Source organism: Chiloscyllium punctatum, chromosome 36 (genome assembly GCF_047496795.1).
Source record: "Chiloscyllium punctatum isolate Juve2018m chromosome 36, sChiPun1.3, whole genome shotgun sequence".
Lineage (NCBI taxonomy): Eukaryota > Metazoa > Chordata > Chondrichthyes > Orectolobiformes > Hemiscylliidae > Chiloscyllium > Chiloscyllium punctatum.
In genome coordinates this window covers 66,094,821-66,105,708 of record NC_092774.1, presented here as the reverse complement: position 1 = coordinate 66,105,708, position 10,888 = coordinate 66,094,821, and the positions used below count along the sequence as shown (strand labels likewise).

Below are 10,888 nucleotides of genomic sequence, written 5' to 3'. Positions count from 1 at the left end.
TGCGTCACCTTGCTTTACTCCTCTTAAAATTTCAATGTTTCCGGTTTTACATTTAAAACCTTCCACCTGAGTAAAATTATTCTCATATAAGTTTGTAATTAGTTTAATAAAAATTTGCGGGAGCTGAAATCTTTTCAATGCTGTTATAATTAATCTCTGACTGATGGTATCAAAGGCTTTTGCTAAATCTACAAAAACCACAGCTAAATTCCTCTTATTCTTTTTAGCACCTTTCATAACATTTTCCAGGATTTTTATGTTCTCACATCCTGCTACGCCGGTCATAAATCCTTTCTGCCTTTTATTCAGATTTATCGCTTTACTATGTCTATTCGCAACGATTTTTGTAAAGATTCTAAGCATAATTGGCCCTATAGTAATCAGCCTCCAATTATTTATATCTTTTAACTCATCTTCTATGCTCACCTTAGGGATCAGAACCGTTCTACTTATTTTTAACTGGTCTGGAATTTTACCAGTTTTTATCCAAATGGTAAATAGTCTAGGAAATAATAAATCATCCTAAATAGATATCTTAATTATTTCTTTAAGTATTACCCTGTCTGGCCCTGCAGTGGTTTTTACGTTCATCGCCTTTACAGCCAGATCCACGTCTTCCACCATCACAGGACCAGTCAGAATGCCACTTAAGGATCCCTCACTTTGATTTTTATATTTAGCAAAACCCCTTAAATTATTATTTTCATTCAAATTTGTTAGTCTTTCCTTAAAATATTCCTCTAACTCTACCTTGCTCAGGGCACATTCACTCTTAACTGGGGCCCCCCATTAGGGTTCTTGCTAAATACTGCCTCTTAGTTTTATATAGAACTTGCATTTCTTTAAATTCTCCCTTCTTTTTACTATACCTTTTCTTAGCTTTGTTTTCCTTCTTCTTTCTTTGCCCACTATCCCTTAGCTTAAAACTTACTCTTTTAACATGAGTTACCTTCTTACCTATCCCATTATCCTTTTTCTTTCCTAATTTATCCATTATCATACCCATACTATTCTCATGATCCTTACTAACAACTTTATTCTTACCCAGGTCATCTTCAATTATTTTTATCAATTCTAATATCGACCTACCATTATAATCTTGACAATCCCTAATAATAGCGTTCTCTTGGTCCCTCTGTTCATTCAATCTTTCTTCCTCCAACACCCTACCTAACACCAGATCACTATCTTGAATTTCATTATTGTCATTAATATTAAAGATCATTTCTAACTCTATACCCTTATTATTGTCGCTGGTTTTATTCTTCTTATTCAATAATCTCCTTTTATCCGAAATTTGTTTCGCGGTTTTAGAACCGATTCTCTCTGCGATACTTTTATTAATAGTCTTACAGCCGCTAAACTCTAATTATAGTTGTTGCAACTTTTCCACCTCAACCTTAGACCATACTCCCCTCTTGTTTCCCTCTCTCTTATCTATCTTATCCTTACTCTTCGTCTTCCCTTCTTTCCTTCTCTCATTTCTCAAGATGGGTTGAGCATGTCTTTCGTGTTGCCCCAACCCTCTGGCTGATTTAAATTTTAACGGGCATCCTTCACACTGGTATGATTTTTCTAATCCACCTCCTTCATTACTATTACTGGTACGATCACCACTACTACTAACATTATCACTCATCTTACATTTTGGATATTGGCACGCTACCGCCTGATAGTTCCCTTCCCAATCGCATTTACTGCACCTAATCCTCACTGATTTAATTCCCTTGCATATTTTCAAGTGTTTCCTAAACACCCCTGTGGTATTGTAGATATTATTACAATAATTACATTTAAAATCTTTTTAGGGTATTTAATTATTAACTCTACTTTATCTGTTTCTTTAATTACTGGGTGAATAATTCTTCCTTTGTACCTCTCCTCATTGCTCTCTAAATCTCCACATCGACTAAAAACAAATGGCCCTTTAAAATTTGAATTTAAAATCATCCGGCTGTTAAATGGACTTGGCTGTCGAGGGGACTCCTCTACATGCCCTTCCCTTTGAATTCTGTCCTGATTATTCTGGACAATGTTTACACCTCCCTCGTGCCTGCCTGAGGCCAGACTTGCCGGAATAATTCTTATGGTCTCTTCCGTCTGAGTCTGAGTCAAGACGGATTGCCCAGTCCGTTTTTGGCTCATACATTTAGCGCATGGAGCCGCCAAAAGCAACCGTGCGGGGCGGTTATTTTCCCGGTCTCCCACTCAACTGGAAATTTTGGAATTGGCCATAATCGCCTCTGCCAAATTTGGTTTCAACCAGACTGAATGGTCACCAGCCGTCTCTTATCTTTTCTGGAGGTCGTATTAGCCGGCCTGGTCTGAGTAATGCTCAAACGATGGAGAAAACAATAAAAACAGCCAGTGGCGTATAGCACTGGTGAAATCAAGTTCAGACCAAAGATAAAAACGATGGTAAAAACACTGATAAGACCAGACTAAAACAACCACAAGACAATTTAAAATCACCTTCCCGGCAAAAGCTTCCTCATACAGGCCGTTACCAGGGGGAACCACGTGGAGGTTCGACCTTACTTTGTGATCGACAAAATACGTATAAACAAATCACAAAGGTGACTATGCAGGCACCGGTCGGAGACCAACAACCTTAAAAACACTGTAGTCACATCCCCCAAGAGAGGGGATTAGAGAGTCATACTTACTCCCGCCGTTTACCCACGCTTCTATAAATTTCTGCACTTTGACATTCAGAACACTTGGCAGAAATCACATCGCGTCAACACCGACCTGTGGCCTTCGCGATACTTTGTTTTAAGAAAACAGTCAGATTCCCCTCGTCCGCAGCAGTGCTACGTCAGTTACTAAGGTGGCCAGCCAAGGCCACCCGTCTGCCATGGTAGGATGACGGGCACCGCAGCTGGGGCGATCCACAGGAAGGGCCCTCTGGCACCAGCTCAGCATGGCTCGACCCGACTCGGCAGCAGGACGTGGTTGGGGCGCACTGAGGACATTACACCCCGGTCGACAGACCCACCGGGAGCATGGCGAGCCCGCTCGCCACACGCGGTTCCACGCACCCCCCGAGGGGGGCGGGAGGGCGCGGCAGCGGTCGCTTCCCTCGACTCCGGCGGTGCGGCGATGGATAATGCCTCGGGGCTGTAACACTCGCCCCAAGGAGCAGTGGGCCACCTTCCAAATCCACCGGCCTTCCAAGCTGACCCGAAGCCAGTTGTGGCGCACCACCAGCGGAGGAAATGCGCCCGGTGACAGCCGTGCCCATGCTGGGAGCGGTCCCAGCAGAGGAGATCCGCCAGACCCCAACGTGACCGATCGGAGCCGCCGAGTTGAATCCTCCAGGCAGGCTGCGCGGGCCACACCCGTTTACCTCTTAACGGTTTCACACCCTCTTGAACTCTTTCTTCAAAATTCTTTTCAACTTTCCCTTACAGTACTTGTTGACTATCGGTCTCGTGCCAGTATTTAGCCTTAGATGGAGTTTACCACCCACTTTGGGCTGCATTCACAAGCAACCCGACTCCAAGAAGACACAATCTAGACGAGCCTCGCACCGCCACCGGCCTCACACCGTCCTCAGGCTAGGCCTCGATCAGGAGGACTTAGGCATCTGGGCACCGTCAGAGAAAGCGCTTCTGTACGCCACATTTGCCTCGCCCGTCAGGCAAGCGGGGATTAGGCGCTGGGCTCTCCCTGTTCACTCACAGTTACTAAGGGAATCCTGGTTAGTTTCTTTTCCACCACTTAGTAATGTGCTTAAATTCAGCGGGTTGTCGCGTCTGATCTGAGGTCGTACCCAGAGTCAGAGGATGGCCAGGCCGCACCACCAGCGTGCACGCCCCCACCTCTTAGTGGGCGGGCAACGTCTCACCGCAGGGGGGGTTTGGCCGATGCTGCGACGGTCAGAGAGCCAGCCACCCGCACGTCGCTCACCACCCTTGCCAGCAATGGTGTCGACGAGTGGCCGCCCATGCCACCAACGATGCACGGGGACGTGCTCGGCGCTAATTCACAGGACCAGAGACCCTCCCCCATCCACGGCAGGAGGCGAATCTCGGAAGTGCCGCCAGCTTACTCGAGCGGAAGGTTCAGCCCGATTCCTGCCTTGCCAGAGGCCCGGTCGCGGGGGTGACGACTCGCCGCCGAGGACGTGCGAGGCACCAGCCGACAGAGACTGCCCGATGGTCAGAGAGAGGGAGAGAGAAGCACTGAGACACAAGTGGCGAATGGTCGCACAGGCACGGCACGCACATCGATCACCAGCCGCAGAATGGCACGGCCTTCAGTGGGGCTGGCGGCCGACGCCGCTCCTGAACTCAGCGGCCCCGAGCCGGACGAGTTGAGGAAGGCACGCTGACGGTGACAGGGTACGGAAGACACAGCGGTGGCCCCAGACAGCCCAACGTTCCGCCGTCCTCCCGATGGTTGGCCGGTGGCATGATAGGTGTGCCTGCACGGTGACCGTGCGCACACCACGCCCGCCAACCCCTCCGTGCCTCCCGAGACCGGTGGCAGGACCGAGCAGAAATGTGCGGACTGAACGGGAGAGCCAAAAGCCAGTGCTCCTTGCACGTGCGACCGTCGAAGTCACAGCGTTCGACGAAAACCTCCTCCCTCAGCCAGGCACTCAGTGCCAGCAGGGGAGACAGGATCAGATGTCCCACCGGCCACTTAAGGCTGAGGACGAACCACGAGACGGGTGGCTGCAGCAGGGGGCGGCCTGCAGATCGCAGATACGGTCTGTGCCTCTCATCACTCTCAATCGATCAACCATCGAGTCGGGTCAGCGTGTCGAACCGGCGAGCTCCACGGTGAGGCCGGCAGCGCACCAGCACCAGACCTCCGGGGCTCCCTTCACTGTTTCTACTGCCAGCCAACCGAGATTCGGACCCAGTGCGGACGTGCAGAGCCTAGGCAGACCCCAAAGGAAGCTCAACATTTTGAGGCAGCTCCGTGTCCCAAAGACGAAGCGGTGCACATCGCCGTGTGAACCACCGACGGCCATTCTGGGACCGGTGACAGCCGTACTGGCCCCACTGCCACGACACAGACGGACGCCAGGCCACGCTCCCCGGCGGGGGGATGGCGTCGAGCCTGACGAATGGAATGTGCAGGGTGCGGGAAAAGGCCAAGTGCTCTGATGCCAGAGGGCTCCGGAGTCTGAACTTCGGGGGACAAAGAGGACGGGTCCTCTGCGACACCCCAGCCGCGCTCTCGCCAGCCAAGACGAGTGCGATTAAATGCCAAATGACCCTCAGACAGGCGCGGCCCCAGGAAGAACCCTGGCCGCAAAGTGCATTCAAAGTGTCGATGATCAATGTGTCCTGCAATTCATATTAATTCTCGCAGCTAGCTGCGTTCTTCATCAACGCATGAGCCGAGTGATCCACCATTAAGAGTTGTCTGAGTTTGTTTTCGGTCTCTCCCTCGCCAGAGGAAAGCGACCCAGACCGCACATACACTTCCCACATTAGCAGCACCCACCTGCACGCCGGTGTGAGCACGTAGCAGGGTGGCGTGAAGCTGTGTGGAGCACCAGCCTGGTGCGGCCCGCGGAAACATATGTCTATTGGGAAAAAAGGGCGCCCAAGAGGCGATGCATGTCGGCACGCACCGCAGCGACCGAGGCAGGATCTCCTCCACCATGTCGCCCGCTGAGTGTCACGAGGCATGCAGCAGCTTTGCCCGAGGAAAAGCAGAGGTGGAAACGGGACCAGCAATCGGTTGGGCAGCGTCACTGACCCGTGCACGTGGCGGAGTGTCGGCGAGCGGACCACTGCAAGGAGTCGGGGGCTGCAATAGCCAGAGCTGACGGCCGCCCGGCCCGGCCACTGCCAAGGTGGGCTAGGAAACTCGGCAACGTGGGCTGAGAAAGAGAATAGATGGTGGAACAGAGGGATGGAGAGCAGAGGGTGTGGGGGAGAGAGAAAATGCATGGGGAGTCAGAAGATGGGAAGAGGGACTGGACAGGGATGCAGAGGGTGAGAGAAAGAAAGAGAAAGAGAATGGACCGTGTGCCGGAGGTGGCGAGGGATTGGCCAAGGGTGCCGTGGGTGGCACGGGGGAATGGAGAGGGCAGAGCCATGAATGGCGGGGGAGAATGGATGGAGGTGCTGTGGGTGCTACAGGGGAGAATGGGCAGGTCGTGCATTGGTTGGTGGGGGAGAATGGACAGGGGATGCAGTGTGTGGTGGGGAGAATGGACATGGGTACTGTGTGTGGCAAGGAGAATGGTCAGGGGATGCTGTGGGTGGCGGGGAGAATGGACTGGGTGCTGTGGGTGGCGGGGAGAATGGACAGGGGGCACTGTGGGTGGCGAGTAGAATGTAAGGGGATGCTGTGGGTGGCGGGGAGAATGGACAGTGGCACTGTGGTTGGCAGGGGTTAAGGCCAGAGGCACTGTGCTGGTGGAGGAATGGACAGGTGGTGCTGTGGGGATGTTTGGGTCTTGGAAGGAGATGGTTGTGGTGAAAGCATCCCACTCACTCCCAGCATCCCCTTCTCTGCACACATGCGGTGCACATCTTTGTGAGTCTGGATGGGATTCTGTTTGGAGGGTCAGTGTTGACTAGATGGGCCAAATGGCCTGCTCCCACAATGTAGGGATTCTATGATTAGGAGAGCTGTCAAACCAACAACTTCTATTTGGTGAAGTAAAAGACCAGGAGCCAATCTTTAAGCAGTTTTCCATTTATTCACTCAAATTGCCCTTTCAATTGAATTCCTTGAATTTAATGTGTTCCGTTGTAGTTTAATTATGATCCATGAAAAGCAACATCCAGTCACATCTGAGGGAAGAACCAACTCAACTGACTGAACAAGTGTAACAACTCTTCTGTATACACTTTAGATGGGACATCCTCTCCCTCTCTCTCTGTTGACCCAACGGGATTACCAGGGCTAGAATTTCCATTCTCAAAATACAATTGCTGATCGACTGTTTGCTTCTGCTGCTTAACATAAGGATTTAAAAGCTGCTAGCCTGATTCGCAGAAAGCACAAAAACAGACTGTTCACTTGCGCCTGCGCAGAGATAAAATTTCATTTGGAATAGATCACAAAATAACAACCGGTGCCAATCCCACAGCCCTGTGTTACACATGGAGGGGGGGGGGGGGAGGGGAAATAAAGTGTTTTACTCTCCGATGTTCGAGGGCAGGACAAAGTTTCAGCCAGTGGTAAGTTAAAATTAAACCCTGTGCTGTTTTCTGTTATAAAAACTCAAACCACATGGATTTGGTGAGATTAAAAAATGAAGGAAAGGGAGATTGCAAAGTTTCCAAGCCCCCACAACACCCACACACAATTCCCTCTGCTTAGCTGGAGACAGTGCTGCCCTCCCCTGTTTAGGAGAAATCTCTGGAAAGGTGGTGGTATTGAGAGTGAGGAGGATGGTCTCTGGCCACAGTTTGATCCCAATCAGCTGGTAAATGGGGCAGAGAGATGGAATTTAATCTCCAGGCATTCTGGGAAATGTAATAATGGAGGAAAGTAATCAATAAATAGTAGGTCCCTACAGAGTGCTGAGGAACAAAGGAACCTTGCTGTCCAAGTCCAGAGATCCCCGAAGGTATCAGTACAGATAAAACTAGGGAGTGAGGAAGGCATAGATTTGTATTTTTTTCATACAGAGGGCGGTGCGTGTGTGGAATGGGCTACCAGAGGAAGTGATGGAAGCTCGTACCATTATAACATTTAAAAGGCATCTGGTTGGGTATATGTATTGGAAGGGTTGAGAGAGATATGGGTCAAATCCTGGCAAATGGGTCACGAGATTAATCTAGGATATCCAGTCAGCATGGGTGAGCTGGACTGCAGAGTCTGTTTCTGTGCTGTATGACTTTACCCGCCTAATTCAATGCAAGTTTCAGCAACATGTCTGCAGCTTTATGCTTTTAGACATTAACAATGTTTCTGAATATATCATTTCAGCTGTTCTCAATTTTAAAATCAGCCATTTCTTGTGCACCCCTGTCTTCCAGGTTGATTCATCACCATCCATTCTCTCTCTTTCCCGAGAAGGGCTTGATACAGCAATCAAAGAGGGCTCGAGATACGAGAAAGGATGGGGGGTGGGGTGGGGAATGGACAGGGGCACAGAGGCTGGGGGAGAAGAGAGAGAGAGAGAATGGATGGGGAGCAAAGGGTAGGGAGAGAGAGAGAAAATGGACAGGGGACAGAGAGTGGAGGGGAGGAGAAAGACTTGGGGACAGAGAATGGGGGGCAGAAAATGAGGGGGAGAGAGAGAGAATGTCTGTGCAGAGAGATTTGGTGAGTGCAGACTATGAGGAGAGAGAGAATGCATGGGGACAGTGGGTTGGGGAAGTAACAGCACAAATCTCACCTTACCCAGGAATGGTGTCAGTGTTCCATGAACTGGAACCCACTCCATTAACAGCAGACTTGGGGGCAATCGTTTCTCAATAGACACATGGCTAAGACGGTAGATTCATATAATCCCTACGGGCCATTCGGCCCATAAAGTTCAGACTGACCTTCCAAACACCCACTTTCCCCATAGTTAACCCACCCTAGGTTGCAGATCCCTGGACACTTCAGCATGGCCAATCCACCCGAAACTTCAGATGGTTAGACTGTCGGAGGAAACTGGAGCACCCAGAGTTCACCCACGCAGACACAAAGGTGAGAACATGCCAAAGTCCACGCAGAGAGCTGTATGAGAGTGGAATTGAACCCAAGTCCGTGGTACTGTGAGGCAGAGTGCTAACCACTTAGCCACCATACCACCCAGAGCTTTGAAGTTCTGCTATGTCTTTGTAGCTTCTGACTTCTCATTAGCCTTCAGCAGAGGTTCTCTCCTCCTGACATTGTTAGACCACGCCTGCTGCAACCTCCCTTTTCCATTTCTCCAGCATTGAGCACACCGGTTCCCAAATCCTGGCACCAGGCAATCTGATCTTCTGCTGCCAACTGCAGAGAATGGTGACAATCCCTGCCACTATTCTCTCCCTGACCACCACTGCCCCCTCCCCAACATTGTTCTTAATCCCACCACGCAGCCAGTTAGCTCCTCACTCGTGCAGACCTCTCTCAGATCCCCTTTATCCGTCTGACCTGTGCTGACACCCTCCTGACCCTGTCCACTGACCCAGTCAGAAGGCTTTGTCTGTCGAGGAATGACCAGCTCCCAGAATAAAATGTCCAGTTAACTTTCCCCTTTTCCCCCCAACGTATCTGCAGCCCGGCTTCCAGCTGCATCTTTCTGAGCCGAAGGTCCTCCAGCCTGTGTTTGCCGTGGATCACAGCATCCAGAGCATCTCAACTTCTGCAAATCGAAAGACAAGCCCAACCGTTGGAAGAGAAGGGGGAGAAACAGAACAGACATGAACGTGAAATTTTTGTAGTGCGATCACTTCCTTTAAGCATGAATAGAGCCTATCAGCCATCCGTGAGCTTGTGGCGCAACGGTAGCGCGTCTGACTCCAGATCAGAAGGTTGCGTGTTCAAATCACGTCAGGCTCACTACAATCAACTTCCTACATTTCAAATCAAGAAAGGAGTACGTTCTTTCCGTACATCGGTCGTGTCAAATCTTCTTTGCGGTAACTTTCGATCACATGTGAATCTTTGCTGTCAGTTTGATTTGTGAACACTGTGTTAGGGAAGTGGTGTGCCCATTGTTTGGGTAAATGCTCAGCTCACCGCAATGTGAGAAGTAAAACACAGACTGTTCGTTCAGTCGGTGACCGCGGGGTGTGAATAACATTATACCGATATTTTTACAACATAATCTAGAGATTTCCATCCAGGTTTTAGTCACATCAAACTGCCACGCAATGCTGTCATGGCCTCAGTAAACTATAATAACGTGAAGATCGCTGGGATGATTTTCTACATCCGAGTGCAATATAAACACAGATCATTGCTTCCAGTTTTGGTGGAACAAAAGACATCGTATTGGTGGATAATTACAGTTAGTGCAAACACAGCTAGCTATCGATAAATATTAATTCTGTTCACTTCAATGGCCAAATTTCAATTCAGAAACCAAGTGCGCTCGGCTGTTTGTAACATAGACAACATGACAAAATGGCTCATAGGAGGAGAAATGGGACATTGAGGAGGAGTGAAATGTTTGCTTTTGGTCACCTCCACAATTGTTAGAAAAACAGGTTGAAAGGATTCTTAAAAGGTGTCTGAAGGAGTGGTGAGGGATAACACTTCAGACAGCGCAAAGGGGAAGACCAGTTTCTAGTGGAAGAAAAAGACATTCCTTATTTCTGAAAGAACTGGGAAACAGAAGAGGGAATGAAATCTGACTTGGGAGCTATTTCCTATTTGTTGAGGATGTTGCTTCATCACAGTCTTGGTTTAGAGCATAAGTTCTTCATCAGGAATAAAGGGTGGCCCAAGGGGGCTGAGAGATAAATGGGAAGGAAGTGGGGCTGGAGGGAAGGTAGCAGCGAGTCCAACAGGTAGATGGAGGTAGGGATTGATGGTGATAGGTCAGAGATGAGGGTGGAGCAAAGAGGTGAGAATCAAGGTGGACAGGTATGACAGGTCAAGAGGTTGGTGTCGAATTGGAAGTTTGGATCTGGGACAAGGTGGGGGAGAGGAAATAAGGAAACTGATGAAATCTGCATTGGTATCATGTGGTTGGAAGGTCCTAAAGCAGAAGTTGAGGTGTTTTCCTACAAGTGTCGGGTAGCAAGAATTTGGCAGTGGAGGAGGCCCAGGATTTGCATGTCCTTGGTGGAATGGGAGGGGGAGTTAAAGTGTTCAGCCACAGGGCGGTGTGTCATTTAGATTTAGAGTCCCAGAGTTGTTCCCTGAAATGTTCCGCTAGTTGGCGTCCAGTTTCCCCAATGTGGATGAGACCATATTGCGAGCAATGGACATAATCTTATAAATAGATTACATAAATCTTAGCCTGCCAGAGTTATTTTCT

General features: G+C 49.4%; 2 non-coding genes across 2 annotated transcripts; one reads left to right on the top strand and one right to left on the bottom strand.

The window, feature by feature from the left end:
• Positions 1-5,227: 5,227 nt before the first annotated feature.
• On the bottom strand, positions 5,228-5,380 carry LOC140461177 (5.8S ribosomal RNA). Its single transcript, XR_011954498.1, has one exon. It is a non-coding gene; the product is annotated as a 5.8S ribosomal RNA (ribosomal RNA).
• A 4,010-nt stretch (positions 5,381-9,390) lies between these two features.
• Positions 9,391-9,462, top strand: trnaw-cca (transfer RNA tryptophan (anticodon CCA)). Its single transcript has one exon. It is a non-coding gene; the product is annotated as a tRNA-Trp (tRNA).
• The last annotated feature ends 1,426 nt before the right edge of the window (positions 9,463-10,888 follow it).